General features: G+C 45.6%; 1 long non-coding RNA gene across 1 annotated transcript in view; it reads left to right on the top strand.

Moving 5' to 3' along the window:
• Positions 1-25,734, top strand: part of LOC139268563 (uncharacterized) — a 50,152-nt gene extending 24,418 nt beyond the window's left edge. The window contains exon 3 of the long non-coding RNA XR_011594056.1: positions 25,418-25,734. This is a non-coding gene — a long non-coding RNA (uncharacterized lncRNA). The remainder of the gene's footprint in view (positions 1-25,417) is intronic.
• Positions 25,735-26,051: the final 317 nt, after the last annotated feature.

The following is a 26,051-nucleotide window of genomic DNA, read 5'->3' as shown; positions in this document are numbered from 1 at the left end:
AGCAGGCCATTCAGCCCTTCGAGCCTGCATCACCATTCAATATGATCATGGCTGATCATGCAACTTCAGTACCCCATTCCTGCTGTCTCTCCATACCCCTTGATTCCTTTAGCCGTAAGGGCCACATCTAACTCCCTTTTGAATATATCTAACAAACTGGCCTCAACATCTTTCTATGGTAGAGAATTCCACAGGTTCACAATTCTGAGTGAAGAAGTTTCTCTTCATCTCAGTCCTAAATGGCTTATCCCTTATCCTTAGAAACATAGAAACATAGAAAATAGGTGCAGAGTAGGCCATTCGGCCCTTCGAGCCTGCATCGCCATTCAATGAGTTCATGGCTGAACATGCAACTTCAGTACCCCATTCCTGCTTTCTCGCCATACCCCTTGATCGCCCTAGTAGTAAGGACTACATCTAACTCCTTTTTGAATATATTTAGTGCATTGGCCTTAACAACTTTCTGTGGTAGAGAATTCCACAGGTTCACCACTCTCTGGGTGAAGAAGTTTCTCCTCATTTCAGTCCTAAATGGCTTACCCCTTATCCTTAGACTGTGACCCCTGGTTCTGGACTTCCCCAACATTGGGAACATTCTTCCTGCATCTAACCTGTCTAAACCCATCAGAATTTTAAACGTTTCTATGAGATCCCCTCTCATTCTTCTGAACTCCAGTGAATACAAGCCCAGTTGATCCAGTCTTTCTTGATATGTCAGTCCCGCCATCCCGGGAATCAGTCTGGTGAACCTTCGCTGCACTCCCTCAATAGCAAGAATGTCCTTCCTCAAGTTAGGAGACCAAAACTGTACACAATACTCCAGGTGTGGCCTCACCAAGGCCCTGTACAACTGTAGCAATACCTCCCTGCCCCTGTACTCAAATCACCTCGCTATGAAGGCCAACATGTCATTTGCTTTCTTAACCGCCTGCTGTACCTGCATGCCAACCTTCAATGACTGATGTACCATGACATCCAGGTCTCGTTGCACCTCCCCTTTTCCTAATCTGTCACCATTCAGATAATAGTCTGTCTCTCTGTTTTTATCACCAAAGTGGATAATCTCACATTTATCCACATTTAGACTGTGACCCCTGGTTCTGGACTTCCCCAACATTTGGAAAATGTTTCTTGCATCTAACCTGTCCAATCGCATCAGAATTTTATATGTTTCTATGAGATCCCCTCTCATTCTTCTAAATTTCAGTGAATATAAGCCTAGTCGATCCAGTCTTTCTTCATATGTTAGTCCTGCCATCCTGGGAATCAGTCTGGTGAACCTTCGCTGCACTCCCTCAATAGCAAGACTGTCCTTCCTCAGATTAGGAGACCAAAACTGTACACAATATTCAAGGTGTGGCCTCACCAAGGCCCTGTACAACTGCAGTAAGGCCTCCCTGCTCCTATACTCAAATCCTCTCGCTATGAAGGCCAACATGCCATTTTCCGCCTTCACCGCCTGCTGTACCTGCATGCCAACTTTCAATGACTGATGTACCAGGACACCCAGGTCTCGTTGCACCTCCCCTTTTCCTAATCTGTCACCATTCAGATAATCTGCCTTCCTGTTTTTGCCACCAAAGTAGATAACCTCACATTTATCTACATTATACTGCATCTGCCATGCATTTGCCCACTCACCTAACCTGTCCAAGTCACCCTGCAGCCTCTTAGCATCCTCGTCACAGCTCACACTGTCACCCAGCTTAGTGTCATCTGCAAACTTGGAGATATTACATTCAATTGCTTTGTCTAAATCATTAATATATATTGTAAATAGCTGGGGTCCCAGCACTGAACCTTGCGGTACCCCACTCGTCACTGCCTGCCATTCTGAAAAGGACCCGTTTATTCCTACTCTTTGCTTCCTGTCTGCCAACCAGTTCTCTATCCACATCAATACATTACCCTCAATACCATGTGCTTTAATTTTGCACACTAATCTCTTGTGTGGGACCTTGTCAAAAGTCTTTTGAAAGTCCAAATACACCACATCCACTGGTTCTTCCTTGTCCACTCTACTAGTTACATCCTCAAAAAATTCTAGAAGTTTTGTCAAGCATGATTCCCTTTCATAAATCCATGCCGATCCTGTCACTGCTTTCCAAATGCATTATTACATCTTCAATAATTGATTCCAACATTTTCCCCACTACCGATGTTAGGCTAACTGGTCTGTAATTCCCTGTTTTCTCTCTCCCTCCTTTTTTAAAAAGTGGGGTTACATTAGCTACTCTCCAATCCATAGGAACTGATCCAGAGTCTGTAGAATGTTGGAAAATGACAACCAATGCATCCACTATTTCTAGGGCCACTTCCTTAAGTACTCTGGGATGCAGACTATCAGGCCCTGGGGATTTATTGACCTTCAATCCCATCAATTTCCCTAACACAATTTCCTGACTAATAAGGATTTCCTTCAGTTCTTGCTTCTCGCTAGACCCTCGGTCCCCGAGTATTTCTGGAAGGTTACTCGTGTCTTCCTTAGTGAAGACAGAACCAAATTATTTGTTCAATTGGTCTGCCATTTCTTTGTTCTCCATTATAAATTCACCTGAATCTGACTGCAATGGACCTACATTTGTCTTCACTAATTTTTTTCTTTTATATCTATAGAAGCTTTTGCAGTCAGTTTTTAAGTTCCCTACAAGCTTACTCTTATACTCTATTTCCCCCCTCCTAATTAAGTCCTTTGTCCTCTGCTGAATTCTAAATTTCTCCCAGTCTTCAGGTTTGCTGCTTTTTCTGTCCTCTTCCTTGGATTTAACACTATCCCTAATTTCCCTTGTTAGCCACGGTTGAGCCACCTTCCCCATTTTATTTTTATGCCAGACAGGGATGTACAATTGTTGAAGTTCATCCATGTGATCTTTAAATGACTGCCATTGACTATCCACCGTCAACCCTTTAAGTATCATTCGCCAGTCTATCCTAGCCAATTCATGTCTCATACCATCGAAGTTACCTTTCTTTAAGTTCAGGACCCTAGTCTCTGAATTAACTGTGCCACTCTCCATCTTAATGAAGAATTCTACCATATTATGGTCACTCTTCCACAAGGGGCCTCGCACAACAAGATTGCTAATTAATCCTCTCTCATTACACAACACCCAGTCTCGGATGGCCAGCTCTCTCGTTGGTTTCTCGACATATTGGTCTCGAAAACCATCCATTATACACTCCAGGAAATCCTCCTCCACTGTATTGCTACCAGTTTGGTTAGCCCAATCTAGATGTAGATTAAAGTCACCCATGATAACTGCTGTACCTTTATTGCACACATCCCTAATTTCCTGTTTGATGCCATCCCCAACCTCACTACTACTGTTTGGTGGTCTGTACACAACTCCCACTAGCGTTTTCTGCCCTTTGGTGTACCGCAGCTCTACCCGTACAGATTCCACATCATCCAAGCCAATGTCCTTCCTTACTATTGTGTTAATCTCCTCTTTAACCAGCAACGCTACCCCTTTTCCTTTCTGTCTATCCTTCCTGAATATTGAATACCTCTGGATGTTGAATTCCCAGCCTTGGTCACCATCATCCTAATTACATCATTTCTGTTTACAGCTCTATGGGCAGTTAATTCATCCACCTTATTACGAATGCTCCTCGCATTGAGACACAGAGCCTTCAGACTTATTTTCTTTTAACACTCTTTGTCCTTTTAGAATTATTTTGTAATGTGGCCCTTTTTGATTTTTGCCTTTGATTTCTCTGCCCTCCACTTTTCCTTATTTCCTTTCTACCTTTTGTTTCTGCCCCCATTTTACTTCCCTCTGTCTCCCTGCATAGATTCCCATCCCACTGCCATATTAGTTTAAACCCTCCCCAGCAGCACTAGGACATCGATTCTGGTCCTGCCCAGGTGCAGACCTTCCGGTTTGTACTGGTCCCACCTCTCCCAGAACCGGTTCCAGTGTCCCAGGAATTTGAATCCCTCCCTCTTGCACCATTCCTCAAGTAACATATTCATCTTAACTATCCTCTGACTAGCATGTAGCACTGGTAGCAATCCTGAGATTACTACCTTTTGAGGTCCTACTTTTTAATTTAACTCCTAGCTCCCTAAATTCAGCTTGCAGGACCTCATCCCGTTTTTTACCTATATCATTGGTACCGATATGCACCACGACAACTGGCTGTTCACCCTCCATCAGTGCAACACTTGCATGCAGCTCAGCAAAGCACCATCGAAATCGCTGCTGAATCTGTAGTCATGGCCATCCAAACCTTGGTCCAGGATCCATGTACATTTTGCAGGTCCCTTCCTGGACAAGATATTTTTAGTGGTGGATGCTTATTCGAAGTGGATAGAATGCATAATCATGTTATCCAGTACGTCCTCGGCAAGCATAGAGAATCTCGATGTCATGTTTGAGACACATGGTCTGCCTGACATAGTGGTGAGTGACAATGGGTCATGCTTCACCTGTCAGGAGTTTCAGGAGTTTGTAAAACTTAATGGCATAAAACATGTAAGGTCAGCACCGTTCAAGCCTGCGTCCAACGGGCAAGCAGAACGTGCAGTACAAATTATCAAGCAAAGCATGAGGAGAGTAACCCAAGAGTCACTGCAGACCCGCTTGTCTTGCATACTGCTGAGTTACAGGGCAAGACCCCACACACTCACAGAGGCCTCACCTGCTGAACTTTTGATAAAAAGAGGTATTAAGACCAAGCTATCTCTTGTACACCCGGATTTAAGTAATCATGTTAAATACAGAAGACAGAGTCAGCTAGGGTACCACGATCGCGCAACTGTGTCACGTGAGATTTCTGTTAATGATCCTGTATATGTGTTGAATTATGGTCAGGGTCCCAAATGGATTGCTGGTACGGTCATGGCCAAGGAGGGCAACAGAGTATTTGTTATTAAGCTCAAGAATGGGCAAACTTGCAGGAAACACATGGATCAAACAAAGCTGAGGCACACAGACGAGCCAGAGCAGTCGGACGAAGAAACCGTCGACGACCAACCAACCTACCAGCAGCCTTCAATGGACTCAAGGGTCATCAGTGAACCTGGAATTTCCATCACGGACTTGTTCAATAAAAATGGAATTGCAATTCCTAACATGGTCACTGCCATCCCCAACAAGTCAGCCACCCAGCCACAACAGACTCCGCACATTCACCCAAGACCGAAATTGAACTGAGACGGTCAACCCGGGAGCGTAAAGCACCAGACCGTCTCAGCCTGTAAAAGACTGTGGTAAGATCTCAGAGGAGGGTATTGTCATGTATGTACATGCTGTTTGTAGCCACCAGATGGTGTCATTATTGGAGGCCACTTAGCAGCACGCACATGGTGCTGCTCTGATATAAAAGGCCAGCCATTTTGTGAGTCAGGCACTTTGGGCCGTAATAAAGCAGGAACAAGGTTGTACCTTGTTCAGTTAAACAGTCCTCAGTTTGTACCTTTATTGCATACATAACAGAGTATAAATACACAAATCACTAAAAATTGCAACACAGGTTAGCAAGGCTGTAAAAAAAGCAAATGAAGCACTAGGGTTTATTTGTAGAGGTATAGAATTGAAAAGTAGGGAAGTTATGCTAAACCTGTATCGAACCTTGGTTAGACCACACTTAGAGTACTGCGTACAGTTCTGATGGCCATATTATAAAAAGAATATAGAGGCACTGGAGAGGGTGCAGAGATTTACAAGGATGATGCCAGAAATGCAAGGGTATACATATCAGGAAAGGATGAACAGGCTGGGTCTTCTTGCTCTTGAAAAAAGAATATATTGAGTTGGATTTAGAACTGGCTGGCAGGGCGCAGGCAAAGAGTAGTTATAGATAGATTTGGAACTGTTTGGAGACCGGTCACCAGTGGTGTCGTGCAGGGATCAGTGTTGGGACCATTGCTTTTTGCTATTTTTGTTAATGATCTGGATTTTGGGGTTGGGGGCACAATTTGAAAATTTGCAGATGATACCAGATCTGTGCGAGTATTAGAACTGTATAAGATGCTCATCTGCTTCAGGCAGATCTTAATGTGTTAGGAGGTTGGGCTCAAGACTGGTAAATTAGTATAAATTCAATAAGTGCAGTGTTATGCATGTGGGCAGGGAAAATGCTCGACATTCATACACCCTTCAGGAAACGGCATTAAAGATGGTGGAGATAGAAAGAGATTTGGGCATTCTAGTGCATACATCCTTAGAGGTATAAGAACAATACCGTGCAGTGATAGCTAGAGCAAGTAGGGTGTTGGGGATATATTCACAGGACAATTGAGTATAAGATGAAGCGTACTGTTTTGTCCAGTTTTGGTTTCCTCACATAGTGGGTGATATTGAGGCTCTGCAAAGGGTGCAGAAGAAGGCCACTAGACTAATTCCAAGTCTAAAGCATCTTCGTTATCAAGATAGGCTGAAAGAGTTGGGACTGTATACCTTAAAGCAGCGTAAACCTCTTTTTGAGCTTTATAAGATAATAAAGAGAATAGACGGTGTTCCAGCTGACATTTTATTTCAATTAAATAGGTTAGACAGGACCAGGGGTCACAAATTTAAGTTCTATAGGGCTAGATCTAAGTTAGACGTCAGGAGGTGATTCTTTAACCAGAGAATTGTAGCCCTCTGTAACAAGCTGTCGCTTCATGTGGTGGATGCAGACTCGCTGAATTCTTTCTTTATTACCTTTATTATCTGTTTCTGGCTGCGGCGGTGATCACCTCTTACAGAAGGTAGATACTGCAAGGAATTCAAGGCCAAAGTGATCTGCTGTACTAGTTTCGATCGCCTAGGTGGGTCGGTGGGAATTTCCCAGATATTTTGCGCCTCCCAGGAAATGACATGATTTCAGATGAGGTGGAGTGTATCGCAATTGAGTCGGACAGGCTCGATGAACCAAATGGTCTTTACCTGGCTGTCATTGTTCGTAGAAGGTTGAGGAGTGACCAAATAGAGGTCCTTAAAATTATGAAATGTTTTGATAGAGTGGATAGAGAGAGAATGTTTCCACATGTGTGGAAGAGCATAACTAGAGGCCATCAATATAAGATAGTCACCAAGACATCCAATTGTGAATTCAGAAGAAACTTCTTTACCCAAAGAGTGGTGAGAATGTGAAACGTGCTATCACAGGGAGTGGTTGAAGCGAATAGTATCGATGCATTTAAGGGGCGGCTAGACAAGCATATGAGGGAGAAGGGAATAGAGGGTTATGCTGATAGATTTAGATGAGGAAAGACGAGAGGAGGCTCGAGTGGAGCATAAATGCCAGCAGGTTGAGCCGAATGGCCTGTTTCTATGTCGTATATCCTATGTAATCCTATGTAATCCAAGTTTGCTGACAGTACAAAGCTAGGCGGAAATATAAGTTGTGAGGAGGACACAAAGAGGCTGCAAAGGGATATCAACAGGTTGAGTGACAAGAAGGGACACGAAGGTGGCAGATGGAGTATAATTGGGGAAATGTGAGGTTATTCACTTTGGTAGGAAGAATAGAAAAGCAGAATATATTTAAATGGTGAGAGATTGGTAAATGTTGGTGTTCAGAGGGATTTGGGTGTCCTTGTACACAAAACACAGAGGGGCCGAAATTGATCGAAACCGATGGTCTGCCCATTTCTCAGTGGTATGCCGGCGGTATGTCATTGCATACTGCCGGGTACCACTGGGGCAGAGTGTGTGCGATTTTCATGACCTTTTTCTCGGCGGTATGCCGAGCAGAGTGCAGCCTGCGGTGTGCGGGCGGTGAGTCCTTTTTACGCGGGAATCTTCGGCTCCTGAGTTGTGCGCACGCACACACTGCTGCGAAGCTCCGTCCCCAAGAGGCATCGACGAGCGTCCACAGAGACAGCCAGCCTAAGAGCGCTGTGGGGCAGCCTGAGATCACTGTGGAGGTATGTACACTATTCCTTGGTACAAAATAGTATTTATTTATTTTGATTGGAGATTTTATTTACTTGTACTTTTAAATGAGGTTTTGTTTTTTCTTCAGATGTTTTTTCAATATATATATATATATAGCGGGGAACTTAGTGCGGGGGAGAGATCGCTGCTGTGGGGGAGAGATCGCTGCTGTGGGGGAGAGATCGCTGCTGTGGGGGGAGATCGCTGTTGTGGGGGGAGGAAGAGATTGGGGGGTGAGAGACAAAATGTTTATTTTACAACTAAAGATGCATACTGCCAACTGAAGTTCGATTTAAAACCATCTTCTGCAGGGTCGGCGGTATGTTGGTGGTAAGTGATGAATTTTGCAATTTTGGGCGGATGGTATGCATACCGCCCAGTGGTATGTCGCTGATGAATTTTCCATCTGGCAGTATGCAGTTATTTTTTGATAAATTTCGCAATTTTAGGCGGTATGTCGGCGGTCCGCGGGCAGTGTGCGGCGGTATGTCGACCAATTTCGGGCCCATAATGTTAACATGCAGGTACAGCAAGCAATTAGGAAGGCAAATTATATGTTGGTCTTTATTGCAGGAGGTTGAAGTACTGCAATTGTACAGGGCTTTGGTGAGACTACACCTGGAGTTCACTGTACAGTTTTGATCGTTGTACCCGAAGAAGGATATACTTGCCTTAGAGGTGGTGCAACAAAGGTTCATTAAATCGAATCCTCGGATGAGAGGGTTGTCCTATGAGGACAGATTGAGTAGATTGGGCCTATATTCTCTGGAGTTTAGAAGAATGAGAGGTGATCTCATTGAAACATCTAAGATTCTGAGAGGGCTTGTCAGGGCAGATGCTGAGAGGTTGTTTCCCCTGGCTGGAGGGTCTAGAACTAGGTGGCATAAGGGGTCGGCTATTTAGGACTGAGATGAGGAGCAATTTCTTCACTCAAAGGATTGTGAACCTTTGGAATTCTCTACCCCTGAGGGCTGTGGATGCTCAGTATATTCAAAGTTGAGATTGATAGACTTTTAGATTCTAAGGGATTTGGGGATTAGACGGGAAAGTGGAGTTGAGGTCGAAGATCAGGCATGATCTTATTGAATGGTGGAGCAGGCGCGAGGGGCCATATGGACTACTCCTGCTTCTATTTCAGATGTTTCTTATGTTCTTATGGGACTTCTGTTTGGTTACACTATACAGCTCCATATTTTTATTTGAATGTTTAATTTGCATCAAATCAAACAATATACTGTTAACACAAACATTTTCTAAACTACCTGAAACCAGTGTGGCATCACTTTTTGCAAAATCATTAATTTGACTTTAATACGAAATCCTTTCAATCAATCAGGTATAGGTATTAAAATGAGGAGAAATTATAAAAATAATTATCTCCTGTGACATTATTCATCAATTCTCTGGGACCTGGAAGATGGTTTCTGTTGCTCACATGGAAGCTTACACTAGACAGTTGTAAAATCAAATTTATGAAGCAATGCATCACATGACTGACACAAGGTAAAAAGCAATTCATTTTACTGATACCGAAAGATACAGGCTTCACAGATATAATGGTCATGAATTTCCTTGGGGATTATGATGGACTGCAATGTAATAATAGCAAGTGGGTACTAGCGAAAATGGGGAGGATCCTGATAATGTTGGCTCTCCACACGGAGAAATTAATGCAGAGATTTCTTCTGAGGTGGGGGTGGATGATGATTGGACCTGCCCTCTTGCAGTTTGACATAATAAAAGGAGGCGGGACTGTTGTGTATGCAATAACTGTTAGACTGAGTACTGTTTAACTCCAAGAGGTATGACCCTGGCTCTGCTTTATTAAGGCCCAACGTGCCTAATATACAAAATGGCTGCATGCAGCCCAATGGCCTCCAACAGTGATGCCATCTAGTGGCTAGTGACCCAAAAGTACATACATGACGATACCCCCCTCTGAGATATTAACACAGTCTTTTACAAATTGAGCCGATCCGGTGTTTTACACTCCCGGGTTGACCGTCTCAGTTCAACTCCAGCCTTGGGTGAGTGTTCAGAGTCTGTTGTGACTGGTGGCTGGGTGGCTGACCTGGTGGGAGTGGCAATGGCCTTGTCAGGGATTGAAAGTCCATTTTCATTGAACATGTCAGTGATTGAAAGTCCCGATTCACTGATGACCACTGAGTCCTCTGATAACTGAGGGTAGGTCGGTTGGTCGTCGATTGTCTCTTCCTCTGACTGTTTCGGTTCATCTGTGTGCCGCAGCTTTGTCTGATCCATCTGTTTCCTGCATGTTTGCCCATTTTTGAGCTTGACAATAAATACTCTGTTGGCCTCCTTGGCCAAGACAGTACCAGCAATCCACTTGGGACCCTGGCCATAATTCAGAACATATACAGGATCATTTACAGAAATATTGCGTGACACAGCTGTGCGATCATGATACCCTTGCTGACTTTGTCTTCTATATTCCATATGATTATTGAAGTCAGGGTGTACAAAATATAGCTTGGTCTTAAGACCTCTCCATCATTAGTTCAGCAGGCGAGACCCCGATAAGCGTGTGTGGTCTTGTCCTGTAACTAAACCGTATGCATGATAGGCGGGTCTGCAGTGACCCTTGGGTTATTAATTTCATACTCTGCTTTATGATTTGGACAGCACGTTCTGCTTGCCCATTGGATGCAGGTTTGAATGGTGCTGACATTACATGTTTGATACCATTGAGTTTCATGAACTCTTGAAACTCCTGACTGCTGAAGCACGATCTGTTGTCGCTAACAACAATGTCAGGCAGACCATGTGTTGCGAACATGACACAAAGGCTCTCAATGGTAGCTGTGGATGTGCTGGATGACATAATTATACACTCTATCCACCGAATATGCATCCATCACAACTAAAAACATCTTCCCCAGGAAGGGACCTGAAAAGTCTATGTGGATCCTGAACCATGGTCTGGACGGCCATGACCACAGACTCAGCAGCGATTCCACTGGTGCTTTGCTGAGCTGAATGTAAGTGTTGCACTGATGCACACATGATTCCAGCTCAGAGTCAATTACCGGCCACCATACATGAGACCTGGCGATGGCTTTCATCATTACAATGCCGGTATGTGTGCTATGTAGCTCACATACAAATTTCTCTCTCCCTTTCTTGGGCATAACAACACAATTGCCCCACAGTATACAATCCGACTGAACAGACAGTTCGTCTTTGCGACGAATGTAAGATTTGGTCTCCTCGCACATTTGCTTGGGTATGGCAGACCAATCACCTTTGAGGATGCAACTCTTCATGCCGATAAAATAAGGTACTGGCTGGTCCAGATCATAACTTGTTGAGCCATGACAGGGGTTCCTTCACTCTCAAAAGCATCCATAACTAACAATAGGTCTGCCGGTTGTGGCGTTTCCACCTCCGATGTGGGCAACGGCAGACAGCTCAAAGCATCGGCACAATTCTCGGTGCCAGGTCTATAGCAAATGACATAATCATAAGCGGATAATGTCAGCGCCCACCTCTGGATGCGGGATGAAGCATTGGTATTGATGCCTTTATTTTCAGAGAACAGTGAAATGAGCGGCTTGTGATCTGTCTCCAGTTCAAACCTAAGACCAAACAGGTACTGATGCATCTTTTTAACCCCATACAAACAGGCTAGTGCTTCTTTCTCTACCATGCTGTAGGTTCTTTCCGCTTTAGACAAACTTTTTGAAACATACGTGACTGATTGAAGTTTACCCGACTCATTAGCTTGTTGGAGTACGCAACCAATTCCATATGACGAAGCATCACACATTAATACTAAACGTTTACATGGGTCATGATGTACCAGCAGCTTGTTAGAGCAAAGCAGATTACTGGCTTTCTCAAGATGAGATGCCGCCACACCCAGTTGTCGCCTTTTCTTAGCAGCATGTGCAGTAGTTCTAACAAGGTGCTCAATATAGGTAGGAAGTGACTGAAGTAGTTGAGTAGACCCAAGAATGAACGCAGCTCCGTCACATTCTGTGGCTTGGGTGCATTCTTGATGGCCTTGGTTTTCGTGTCCATGGGCCAGATGCCGTCAGCAGCAATTTTCCTCCCCAGGAATTCGACCTCTGGTGCCATGAAGACGCACTTTGAGCATTTCAGTCTGAGTCCCACTTTGTCCAGACGATGTAGAACCTTTTCCAGGTTGTTCAGATATTCCTCGGAGTCACGACCTGTGATCAGGATGTCATCTTGGAACACGACGGTTCTGGGAACGGACTTCAGTACACTCTCCATGTTCCCCTGAAATATTGCTGCAGCCGAACAAATTCCAAAAGGGCACCTGTGATAAATAAACAGTCCTTTATGCATGTTAATGCAAGTAAGTTTTTTCGACATCTCGACCAGCTTCAGTGTCATGTAGGCCAATGTCAAGTCCAGTTTGGTGTATGACTTCCCCCCGGCTAGCGCTGAAAACAAGTCATCAGCCTTCGATAATGGGTACTGATCCTGTTTCGAAACCCTGTTGATCGTAGCCTTGTAGTCTTCACAGATTCTGACTGTGCCATCACTTTTCAGCACAGGAACAATGGGGCTGGCCCATTCATTAAATTCAACTGGTGATATGGTCCCTTCATGCTGGAGTCTGTCCAGTTCGATTTCGACCTCCCTCATCATATACGGAACTGCCCGAGCTTTATGCTGGACGGGTCTTGCATCCGAGTCTACATGGATCTGCACCTTGGCTCCTGTGAAGTTGCTGATGCCTGGTTCGAACAGCGAGGGGAACTTACTCAATACTTGGGCACATGTATCTTTCTCCAACGACAATGCCTTGATGTCATTCCAATCACATCTGATTTTTTTTCAGATCAGTTCCTGCTGAACAGCGTTGGGCCATTGCCTGGGACAATCCATAGCGGTAACTCGTGAACCACACCGTCATACGACACTTTAATTGTGGCACCGCCAATCACCATTATGAGTTCTTTGGTGTTCGTGCGCAACTTGGCATTGAGTGGACTCAGCCTGGGCCTCACAGCCTTAGTATCCCACAGCTTGTCGAATGCCTTCTGGCTCATTATCGATTGACTTGCCCCCATGTCCAGTTCCATCGATATCGGCACCCCATTAAATTTCACTTTGATCATTGTCTGTTTGCTCTTAGTTAGGAATGAGTACAGTCCACACACTTCCTCCTCTGGTATCTCTGATTGCGTATCCGGATCCGCGCTAGTCTGACCATTATCCTCCACGTGGTGTGTCGCAGCACGCTTACTCACCTGTGGACACTTGCGCTGGAGATGCCCCACCCTCAAACAGCCTTTGCAACTATATTGCTTAAATCGGCACTGCTGGTGCTGGTGATTTCCCCCACAACGCCAACACGGAAAAATCGGATGTATTCCCGCTGGCCATCTTTGGGCAGCCACAGGTTTCGCGTATGCAGCCGGGTAGGCCCTGCCATGTGCCGCCCTGTCGAACGCCGAATCAATCATATTTACAGAACTTGACGAGTTTTGATTTTTCACTGATATCTGCTATAGACTTCTATCTGTCATCATGTATGACTGAGCGATCGTGATGGCCCTGTTCAGGTCCAACATCTCCATCGGCAGTAGTTTACGCAGGATCATCTCGTGGTTGATGCCGATTACAAAGAAGTCCCGCAGCATGTCTGCCAACACAGCCTCAAATTTACACGGTCCCGCTAGACGTCTCAGGTTGGCAACAAATTCCGCTGCATTCTGGCCATCTGAGCAAACGTGCGTGTAAAATCTGTATCTCAAGATGATGATGGTTTCATCTGGCTTAAGGTGGTCCTGTACCAGCGTACACAATTTTTCATACGTCTTCTCTGTTGGACTCACAGGCAGGAGTAGATCCTTTATCAGACCATAAATTTTTGGACCGCAAACCGTGAGGCATACCACCCGGCGCCGATCTGCGTCTCCGATCTCCTCCATTTTGTTGGCCATGAAGAACTGGCTCAAATAGCTCACAAAGTCTGCCCAATCTTCTCCTTCCACAAATCGCTGCAACATTCCAATTGTGCTCATTTTTGCATGCAAAGGTTCTTGTTGCCTCGTCGCCAAATGTTGTGTATGCAATAACTGTTAGACTGAGTACTGCTTAGCTCCAAGAGGTATGACCTTGGCTCTGCTTTATTAACGCAAAGTGCCTAATATACAAAATGGCTGGCCTTTTATATTGGGCTGCACACACGTGCGTGCAGCCCAATGGCTTCCAACAGTGAGGCCGTCTAGTGGCTGGCGATCTGAAATGTACATACATGACAGGGACAGACAACATGGTGTCATCTGTTGTAATTTTCTCTAGTTTGTCCCTTGTGACTCTAACATACTGTATATTGGGATGATACAGGTGTACTGTACTTGCCATTCGAAGGAAGTGGGGCCCACAAAAATGTTCCAGGCTGGGTTCGTAGCCTGGAATATCCAAGACCAAAGATTTGGCCCCTTTGAACTCAGCCCTCTTACAAAGCAGCTGATTTCAAGCAAGTCTTTACAGCCAGAGGAAATCATAATTTGCAATGTTAACCAATTTTAGTTGCAGGACATCTGTAATGTTTGCAACCTTATTTGTGTATATTTTTAATATTTTTATTGTGTATATTTTTAATGCTTACACTGAATATATTTCAACCACTGCAACATAAAGCACATCATTCATCTCTTTCTCGGATAATGATAGGCAATGGAGGACAGATGTGGGAACCCATAATGAATATCTGACACATTGAGGAAATAGGTTAATAAGAAGTTGGAGATGTGATGGCTGAGAAGCTCCTTTGGTAACAATGTTCCCCCTTTAAGCTCCATGGCTGCACGACTGTTCAGCTGTCTGTTGGTCCCGTACAGCCCGGACCAGCTTTTCCAACTTGAAATTTCGCACATGCGTGAAACGTCTCCAAACCGGGGTGAGGGTTTGCCAAGCTTCTGTGACCGGGTGAGGGAACGATTCTACCGGCCGACCTTCGACCCCGGTGAGGAAACATTCGGTTGGTGGTGGGGTGGTACTTTGAAAATAATCTAAAATTAAAGAATTGCATTAGACTTCATTGCCCCAAATGTCCTCATTTGAATGCCTAGCTTCCCATTCTCAGCAAGCTTATTGCGCATGCACAAACCTGGGTGTGGTCCATACTAGGGCATCGACCTTGGGGAGAGCGAGAACAAAGAAGCTGGTCCTGCTGTTTTGAGCTTCTTGCAAAGGTACAATTTAATTATGGGGGCAATACTGACAATGCCATACATCGTGCAAGCCTTTTGCATGATGGTACTGCAGAGGAGACAATTGATTCAGCATCATCGCATGAGGAGTCTCAGAGCACGTAGGATGATGGGCAGGAGGCCTTACCCACGTCGGGTATGTCGAGACAGGTGTTCCTACCTGCACCTGAGTGATGCAGACTGTGTAAGAAGGCTGCGTTCCTGCAAAGAAGTTGTAACCGAGATCTGTGAGTTAGTAAAAGCAGAACTGCAACCTAGAAGCAACAGTTGATGTGAAGGTTACAGCTGCACTTTCATTCTATGCATCTGGATCATTCCAGGCCACAACTGGGGATGTGTGTGCCATTTCTCAACATGCAACACATATTTGCATTTGGCAGATGACTGCTGCATTTTATGCCCGGAGGAGTGACTACATAAAGTTCCATGACCGCCCAGGCAATGCGTGAAAGAGCTGTGGGCTTCTCCAGGAATGCTGGCTTACCAAAGATACATGGCTTCATTGATTGTACCCACTTGCCTTGTGAGCACTTTTGGAGGATTCTGAGATGTACAGAAACAGAAAAGGCTTCCACTCCATTTATGCGCAGCTCATGTGTGACGACATGCATCACATCATATCAGTTGATACGGAATACCATGGGAGCACCCACGATGCGTTCATTCTATGCGAGAGCGTTATATCTGCCATGTTTCAGCAGCATCCAGAAGGGCAGAGCTGGCTGCTGGGGGACAAAGGCTACGGCCTCGCTACCTGGCTCATGATGCCCCTATGCGTAACCCGGACAGAAGCTGACTGGGAATACAAAATGTCGCACATTGCGACGTGCAGCATAATAGAGAGGACCATTGGCATCTTGAAACAGCGTTTCCGATGTCGGGACCATTCCGGAGGCTACTTGCTATACTCCCCTGAGATTGTCGGTCAGTGCACTGTTGTGTGCTGCATGCTGCATAACTTAGCCATCAAGAGGCAGTAGCAGCTGGTAGTAGAAAACCCACCTGAGGTGAGAGTGGCTAATGATGAGAAAGATGCAGATGATGAGGAGGAGCACGAGGATGCCATGCAACTACCTGAACCCAGAGCACGATGGCGGAGGAGGGCGAGACGCCATGCCCCTAAAACAATTGCTTGAGCCTTGCACAAGCAGCTCATCCATGAACGCTTTGCTGCCTGAAGGCTCAGCGGCAGCTATTCCACATGGACCATGTTTACTGTTTGAACCTGTTCCATAATGTTGTGTTGTGTTAGAGGAACAAATAATGGAAATGATTCAGTTATAATTTAAAATATATTTTATTCAAAAGTTTAACAAACACTTGTTTGTACTTAACTTAATTTTAATAAAAATATTCTTGTCTCAAACTTTAAAGTTTTCAGTTAAGATCCCTTACAATCTTTAAGATCACTTACAAATTCTAAGATCGCTTAAAAACTTTAAGATCACTTACAAACTTTTAAATTTGTAAATTTACATAACTTACAAAAAACGTTTAATTTGAGAATAGTTACAACAGTAACAACAACAATAAGAAGAACATCATCATCATCATAGACAGTCCCTTGAATCGAGGATGACTTGCTTCCACGTCAAAAAGTTCACTGGTGTTTCAATGAAGGACCTAAAATTCCAGGTCACGAACTAAATCTTGAAAGGTGGAAGATGCCTGTGCATGGATTTTTTTAACGTGGGGTGACCGTTGCACACCAGCCACCACACGGGCTTGACAGAGCTAGGTCTTGGTCCAGTAACAAGTATTAACCAAGATGACTGGAGACCAGCTCTGCTGCACAGACCTAGTGCTCACACATATCGCAGTGTGGGCTGGCCTGTGCTGCCCCTGGGCCCGAACTCACACCTCTCCTGGGCCCCGATCATGTCCTTCTACAATCTTTTGCCGCTCCTTCGCCCCAGCCTCGCCACTCCTGCTGTATCTGCCCACGCTCCAATCACCGACCTGGATCTTGGTGATGTCCCTTTTCGCTGCTGCTGCTCTCCTGCTCCAACATGTGCTGCTCCCTGGAGTGGTATGCCACCATGCTGCTCCGTCTGCTCCTTGGCCTGCTCCGATGGTGCTCACAGGCCGGGGGCCGCTCAGCCTGCTGGGCTAGGCCGCCATGCTGCTCCTTCTGCTCCCCGGCCTGCTCCGATGGTGCTCGCAAAGAAAGAACAACAACAACAGCAAAGAAAGGCTGCACCCATCTCTCCTCCACCTTATTCTAAGATCGCCTGCTGCGCTTGGTCTTGTTGACTCCACCCCTGCCCGCAGGCGGTGCCGCAGTGTTTCTCGGGTTGGTACCAAGCTTATTCTTTCGAACATTTCGGGTAATGTGCACTTCTTGATGGGGGGAGTGGTGATGTGGAAGGTCCGGCTTGGACCTCTTCAGAGGCTGGTGTGGGGATTGGAGTGGGAGTGGCAGTTGATTCTGTCAATGGGGGCGGGCTCTGGGTGTGTTCCCTTATGGCAGCAGCTAACTCTGACATTCCCTCTCTCCTGTGCCCTGACAGTGTGTCAACTACCTGCAACATTCCCTTTCTCATGTTCACCGACAGTGTCTCAGCTACCTGCAAAATTTCCTCTTTCATGTTCACCGACAGTGCATCAGCTAGCTGCGACATTCCCACCCTCATGTGCACCGATACTGTATCAGCTGCCTGCGACATTCCCTCCCTCGTGCCCAGACAGTGTTCCCATGTCTCGTGAGAGTGTTGTTACTTCTCCTGACAGTCCCGATACCTCATCACCCACCCCATTGATGGTGTCCAGGAGTGATTATGTAAGGTCAACGCTCTCCGCACTCATTGCCATCATCTGAACCACATCTGTTAGATCCTGCACCCCAGGAGAGCGCTGTCGAGCTCTCCTTCCCCTCCTCACCCTGGGTGTGGCTCGCTGCATCCCACTGAGACCCGCAGCCTCGGACGGTGGGGCCCTGGGCATGCCTTACTGCATCCCACTGGGACCCACAGCCTTGGACAGTGGGGCCTTGGATGTGCCACAGAAAACTCCAGCCTCGGACTGTGAGAATGTCCCAACACTTGTACCACTCAGGAAAGGGCCTGGAACCTCAGTGGGCGGCACGTGAACCTCCTCTAGAGTGAGTACTACAATGTGGGCTTCATCCATCACATCTCCCTCCCCCTCACCACCATGCTCTTGGTCTGGAAGATGGGATTGGAAGATGTTCTCCTCTTCAGGCTCGTCCGTGTCTGAATCTTCTTCTGCATCGGCTTCAGCCTTGTCGGGGTTGGCCTCAAGTTTTGCAAAATATAACAGAACAGACAAATGGTTAGCAGCAGAGGAGGGGGCAGGGTGGGTGACATGAGTAGGCTCACACAGCGCAGGCAGCAGGCTCATTTGAAGGACCACGATGAATGATAGCACATTGCATCAACCGAAGCGTAGCTGACGGAGACAACCCCATGAATTGAAGCATGGCTAGCCCGCGCAGTACTTAAACATTTAGCAAAGCCAGACTGTGTAATTTGCAGGACTTACCCTCTCCCTCGAGTGTGGGCCCAGCTTGTGTAGTGGTGGTTGCTTTTCTCCAGGCAGGACCCATTAAAGCAGCGACCCTGTCTTCCAAGGGTATCAGTGGGTGCAGATTGGCCAGGCCTCCTCCTGTTCTTTCCCTTTTGTTGTGTGTCACCTTCCTCTGCAAAGATGAAAATATAACTTTTTAGAGAGGGTGTCTTTCTGTTGGGTGTGACATACAGATGGTCACATTTACAATTGCATTTCCATTGAATAAATGAAAATATTACTTACATTAACTACTTGACCAAGGTCTTGCCACTTTTTTGTGCACTGGCCTCCAGACCTCGGGGTGGTCACCATTGCACAGTAATCTTCTGCAAGTTGGTTCCAGCATTTCTTCATTTCTTTTGGTGAAACTTTTATGTGACCTCTGCTGGTGTCCAGCTCCTGCCATCTGGCTTCAATTACAGTAACCAGTGCCTCCACTTCATCCTGTAAGAAATTCTTGGTCCTTGAGCCGCGTTGCATACTGCATTGCAGCTCCGATTTTTCCAATGAGAATTAAAGTACTCACACACAACTGGCCCTTTAAAAGTGGCCAAATGCAGACTGGGAGCTGTACTGGGCATACACGGCCATAACAGTCACGTCAAAAACTTCCTTTTTTTCACGCATGCACAGAAGGGGGAGGAGCATCGTTTTTTCGCCGCAGACATTAGGCTCCACCCCCCAAAGCTAAAGGACAGGCTGCACAGCGCTAATTTCAAAAAATAGATCGGGGAAACTTGCTAGTTATTTTTTTGTAGTAGTCGGGGCCAAAAGAAAACAGGCATAACTCTTGCAATACGCCAAAAAACGGCATTGGGGAAAATTGAGCCTGAAGTATGTACATATGTGTGGTACACCCCAGATTGTGGTTTGCTGGGCATTTCACAGGCACACTCTTGCATTACAGACACACCTTGAATGAAGAAGGAATGGCAGTATCCAGAGAATTGTGTGCTATGTGCTGATTTGCTTTGAAGTACGTATTGTAGATTGAAACACCCATAACAAAGAGAAGTAATATCTTCAAAAACAGTACAGCATTTGATGTGGGAGAGAATAATGGTTAGAAAATGCAAGTGCCTGTGACCTTAGTGGGAGCTGCATCTTATGCCAGCAGCAGTCAACTATGAACCCAGCCCCTGTTTGAAAAGAACGGGAAGCAGGTGTTGACAAATGACACCTCGCTGCTGTTGCTGCTGTGCAGGAATTAACCAGAAGATAACATTATCAGCGTGGTTCAGTGCTGTCTGTTAAATATATTGTAATGTGTTGTTGGAGAAACTATTAATGTCAGTACCAAAATATAAAATGTAATGGTGAAATATTTTATTTTATAGTGCTGTTATATTGCAGGTGCTGGTTCAACATTGGTACCTGCTTTAGAAGGTAGGAGCTGTCGCACCAACTTTGCATGCTCACTAGTCAGGCAAAGAGGAGTTCGACATATGCATGCATGCACAGCACTTCATACACAAGTCCAAATACTAGTTAAATTTTTAATATTAGTGAACAGCTAACATTAAAAAGGCATAAATAGTTGAAAGGCAGTAGTTGAGCTATAGAAATAGAGAATGCAGGTACACTTGCCAGAATTTGATGCGCCATCAGATAAGCAATTTCATTTGCTAGTTACACTACAGATTTTGTATCAATATGACATAATGGTTACATTACGTCAGTGCAAAAACTGCAGTATTATAGGATTATTAGAATCTTGGCTTTATAGAAGATGTTTTTATTAGTTTTATTAATTTCATATCTTTCTGAATTGTGGTCTGGATTTTTGGTTTGTTGCTGCCTCTGTTTCCGCTCCGGATGGGTGGCAATGGCGGCAGTAAGCTCTTCCGGGCGGACGGCCAGCTTCCAGCACCCCGCCGGGTTTTTGGGGCCGGTTTCGGCAGGGCGTGGAGTATTACCACCTGGAAGAGGCAAGCCAGTGTGCCACTCCCTTGGTTGCGACACCGGCTTGATTTTTGGCCGCCGTCCGATCCATTGTGCTCCGTAGAGCGCGGTGCTGGGACTACCTGTGAAAGCGGGCGGTCTGAGCTGTAGCAGCTGCAGTGAGGTAAGTAATGTCGACTTTGGTTGAGTGTGATTGTTTTTTATTTTTTTTTTTGCGATTTATGTTGTGGTGATGTGAGTTATTTATTGGGAATGTTTTTGGTGGGTTTTTTTCAGGTTTATTTTTCTCTCCCCAGGCCTCTCGTAGAGCGCTCCAAGGCCAGCTGTTTAGCTCGGGATTTTTGCTTGCTGCTGAATTTTGCTGACTGGGGCACAAACTTTACCACCCTGTCGCCATTACTGCCCCGAAATGAGCTGAACCGAAAATCCATTTAGCATGCACCTATTACACCTCAATGTGCCACACTTGCAAGGTGTCCATCACACTTAAAAATGTCCCAAATGGAAAATGTGCCATATACTTCAAGGGGCCACATTTGCTTCTGGTTGGCTCAAGCATGTTAAAAAGACAACAAATCATTGTTCACTGAACATAGCGAGTTGCCTTAAATATTGCTGAGTATGTAAGAAATCTATCAACAAACAACAAGCAGGCAAGAAAATATCAATTCAAAGCAGTAAAAAGTTACCAATAAACAACTGGCAAGGAGGAGTAGGTGAACTAACAAAATCAATCAAATAATTTCTTCACAGTTTTCACCCACCATTTTTCTACTTCACTCAGTTCAATATATTCTGCTAAAAATAAAATTCACAACACAATGAACACATACAAAATTACACAATTCAGAACATTCACTAAATGTATCAATTAAATTAGTTATTTAATTTTAGAACCTGAAAGAACATATTAATACTGTTAGAGCTTCATTTTAGATCTCCCTGCAAGATAGTTTCCCCACACAGGCCTACTCCTCCACCTCAGGCCTGGAGCTTGAGTTCAGCTTCAATCTCAGAATTATAAATTTCACCTGAGCATTAGATGGTGGTTATTTTAAGTTGCTATGGACAAATGCTCTGGCCCAAGGGACACTAATGGGGCACAAATGACTTTTGCCTGGGCGCGGCGCCACTAGCGACGGCAGTAACCCATTGCGCCCCGCTTCGCTGGTGATGCCGTTGTCATTACTGCGCGCAGCGCCACGTACCCTAAATTGGGTATCGCCTCCTGAAGCTACACCGGGCGATGCCGGCGACAGCTTCAGGAGGCGCGTACGGGGCGGCTGGCCGCTCATGGGGCGTAAGTTAAAGGGGAGGTGTGGGCCATTACAAAGAAAATTCAGCCGATTTTGCAGAGTGCCCCGCTGGTGTTTTTGAATGCGGGGTCCGTGCTGGGAGTGGTCAGCCTGACACTCTGCTTGTTGGCACGGCACCTCCGCTCCCCTGTGGTCCAGGCCCAGGGAAGCCCCTTTCATTACTGCAGAGTTTGTAGTTTGGGCCCTTCCCTTTAATTAAGGGAAGAGCCCCTCCTACGCGGCAGCGCTACATGGCCCAATGCGTAGCGCTGTGCCCCGCTCTCGACTCGTCCAGCCAAGAAAGGAAGTGGACCACGTTATTTTGCGCTCCACTTCCTTTCAGGGGTGGTAATCGCAATTTCTCACGAGAAGTGAGACTTCTGCGCCTGACGCTAAGTCTTGCAACCTTGCGAATATTACGCCTCCAAATGAGATGCAACAGAATTTTTTCCTGTATATCTGTATATATGTGTGTGAGAGAGAAAGAGATGCATCTTAAGAGTTGTAGTTTTCACTCTGTTCTTGTTGAACTGTAATAGCCGGAGTGAACTATGACAACCTATGTTACATGACAGCCGGGTTAAACACTCTACAGTCTAAAAGACTTTACAGCTAGGCTGGGGGTTGGGGGGCTAGAAGGTTATAGTTTCTGTTGACAAATTCTGTGGGGATCAGAGAGATGTATTGTGGGAGTTGTAGTTTTTACCCGGCTGCTGAAGAACTACAATGCCTAGTGTATACTGTGTGACATTACAATCAGACAGAAAATTTATAAATGACAACAGCATGAGCACCAGAAACAAATTCAGCTTTTAAAATGTTTAAACCATGAAATAACTACAACTTATTTTTGTGCCACTGAGCCAGATTGATCTTGGCTGAGCTCAGACACTGCAGCCAGAATTAGTCAGTCAGTCAGTCACGCTTGGAACAAGTTGAATGATCAACTTGTTCAAGATACTGGTAACTGTACACTTGGCAAAAGTCTTTCTGGTGCAGTGGTACACCAGAGAAAGGAACTGCAAATCCACCAAAAGAGGGCGAATTTTATAAAAATAATTATGCAACAAACAGAAAAAGATGGAAGGTTTCATGGAGGAGGAGGGAAGAATAAACATATGTTACTGTATTGTATATGTCTATTGAAAAGCCAGTAAAGCAAAAAATAATGAAACTAATTACTTAGAATAAGAAGTTTAGAAGAATGAAGGACAAACAAAGATTCGTGTCCTATAAATTCAGCAGCACGGCGCCTGATTTTCACGAACTGGCCGGCTGAGCCCTCAATCTGGCAGGCACGATGCACATGTACCTTTCTTGCTGGAAATGCACCACCCGCCATATTGGGAAAGGAAAATAAGTAGGCACCGGTTGCATTCAGGGAAACCAGACCTTGGGATTGTGATATATTCCTTATGACATCACAAAACACACAGACTGTAAGATGGCTTCATTAACTCAGGAAATGGTCAGGTGACCTGCCTTTATTGTGAAAACAGCAATGGCTGCATTACTAAAGTAGTCCACCAGATGGAGCAGCAGTCCAGTAGGTGGATCTATATATTGCATTTCTCCCTCCTTAATGAAGAAGTTATTATAACAAACAATCATCCTACATAACTTGCATGGTTGTACAAGGACACCAAGGCTGTCAGGGCCCACTGGAAGAAGCACTTTGAAGATCTCCTCAATCGAAATTCTGCCTTTGACTCGAGTGTTCTCAACTCCATCCCGCAGCATGCGACCCACCACCACCTCAGTGAAACTCCAACGTTACAAGAAGTAGGCAAAGCCATAAAACAGCTCAAGAACAACAAGGCTACAGGTGCGGATGGAATTTCTGCTGAGGCGCTAAAATATGGTGGAGGGGCGCTGTTGGCATGGATACATGACCTCATCTCTCTCATTCGGAGGGAAGAGAGCATGCTGGGGGATCTCAGAGATGCAGTGATCGTGTCCATTTTTAAAAAAGGGAACAAATCCGACTGTGGCAACTACAGGGGAATCTCCCTACTATCAACCACTGGGAAGATTGTCGCTAGAGTCCTCCTCAACCGTCTTCTCCCTGTGGCCGAGGAGCTCCTCCTGGAGTCACTGTGCGGATTTTGTCTCCTACGGGGAACAATAGACATAATCTTTGCAGCACGACAACTGCAGGAAAAATGCAGGGAGCAGCGCCAGCCCTCATACATCGTCGTTTTTGACCTTACAAAGGCTTTTGACACTGTCGACCGTGAGGGCTTATGGAGCGTCGTCCTCCGTTTTGGATGCTCCCAAAAGTTTGTCAACGTCCTTCGCCTGCTCCACGACGACATGCAGGCTGTGATCCTTACCAATGGATCTGTTACAGACCCATTCCGCATCCGAACCGGGGTCAAACAGGGCTGCATCATCACTCAACCCTCTTTTCAATCTTCCTCGCTGCAATGCTCCACCTTACTGTCAACAAGCTCCCCGCCATAGTGGAACTAAACTACAGAACCAGTGGGAAGCTGTTTAACCTACGTCGCCTCCAAGCCAGGTCCAAGACCACCCCAACCTCTGTCATTGAACAGCAGTACGCGGACGACGCCTGCGTCTGTGCACATTCGGAGACTGAATGCCAGGATATAGTCAATGTATTCACCGAGGCATATGAAAGCATGGGCCTTACGCTTAACATCCGTAAGACAAAGGTCCTACACCAATCTGTCCTCACCGCACAGCACTGTCCCCCAGTCATCAAGATCCACGGCGCGGCTCTCGACAACGTGGACCACTTCCCATACCATACCTCGGGTGCCTCTTGCCAACAAAGGCAGACATTGATGCGGAGATTCAACATCGCCTCCAGTGCGCCAGTGCAGCCTTCGGCCGCCTGAGGAAAAGAGTGTTCGAAGACCAAGCCCTCAAACCTACCACCAAGCTCATGGTCCACAGGGCTGTGTAGTAATACCTGCCCTTTTATATGGCAAGTCGCTGGAGATATATCACCAACGATGTTTCGCAAGATCCTGCAAATCCCTTGGCAGGACAGACGCACCAACATCAGTGTCCTTGCCCAGGCTAACATCTCCAGCATTGAAACACCGACCACGCTAGATCAGCTTCGTTGGGCAGACCACTTAGTTCGCATGCCAGATACGAGACTCCCTAAACAACTGCTATATGCAGAGCTCCTTCATGGCAAACGAGCCAAAGGTGGGCAGCGGAAATGTGCAAGGACACCCTCAAAGCCTTCCTGGTGAAGTGCGACATCACCACTGATGCCTGGGAGACCCTGGCCGAAGACCGCCCGAGGTGGAGAAAGTGCATCCGGGAGGGCGTTGAGCTCTTCGAATCTCAACACTGCGAGCGTGAAGAGATCAGGTGCAGGCAGCGGAAGGAGCATGTGGTAAATCAGTGCCAACCCCCCTTCCCCCGACGAATATCTGTCCCACCTGTGACAGGGTCTGTGGCTCGCATGTTGAACTGTTCAGCCACCAAAGAACTCACTTTAGGAGTATAAGCAAGGCTTCCTCGATTTCGAGGGACTGCCTATGACGATGATAGTTATATATAACAAAAGATACAGATTTATTTTGTCATATTTACAAATCAAACTTAACCACTTGTTTTCTGTTTCGAACAGGATACCTTCACTCTCGAACAGAACCTTCCGAACATGGTGTCGAACGTGGACTCATTCTGGGCTGATCCTGAGGAAAGTTTTCCTCCAAGGGATACCCTTGATCTACAATTGAACTCTCTAAAACTTCAGACTGTTTGTCTGCCTGACTCGGACTCAGACTTAAATTCTGACTTTCTCTTGGATTTATGTCTAGTACATTTGATGTTGAATATGTTACTGGTAATCTACTTGTAATACGATGAGCCAGCAATAATTGAATCATTCCAACTTTCAACTCCTTCCACATCTGTAGGTAAAATATGATCAATGTGAACAAACCTAACCTGGCCATGATGAAATATCTTGACCAAATATGTGCGAGGACCACATATCTTTACCACTCTTCCTAGTAACCACTTTAATCATTTATGGTGCTGGTTTTTCACTCTCCTGATTTAATTTCACACTTCTCTCTCTTACTCTACCTCTATCATGATTCTCTTTAGATATGTCATAGTGAACTAACATGGTGCTCTCTACCAATTGGCTTTGACACTCCTTGAATACTGCGTCACATTCTTCTGACCACTTCCAATGGACCTTTTTTTTCAACAGTTCATTCAGTGGATGTAACATTGTAGCCAAATTTGGTAGG

The sequence above is a fragment of the Pristiophorus japonicus genome, chromosome 8, assembly GCF_044704955.1.
Source record: "Pristiophorus japonicus isolate sPriJap1 chromosome 8, sPriJap1.hap1, whole genome shotgun sequence".
Classification (NCBI taxonomy): Eukaryota; Metazoa; Chordata; class Chondrichthyes; family Pristiophoridae; genus Pristiophorus; species Pristiophorus japonicus.
This window is presented reverse-complemented; position numbering and strand designations above follow the sequence as displayed.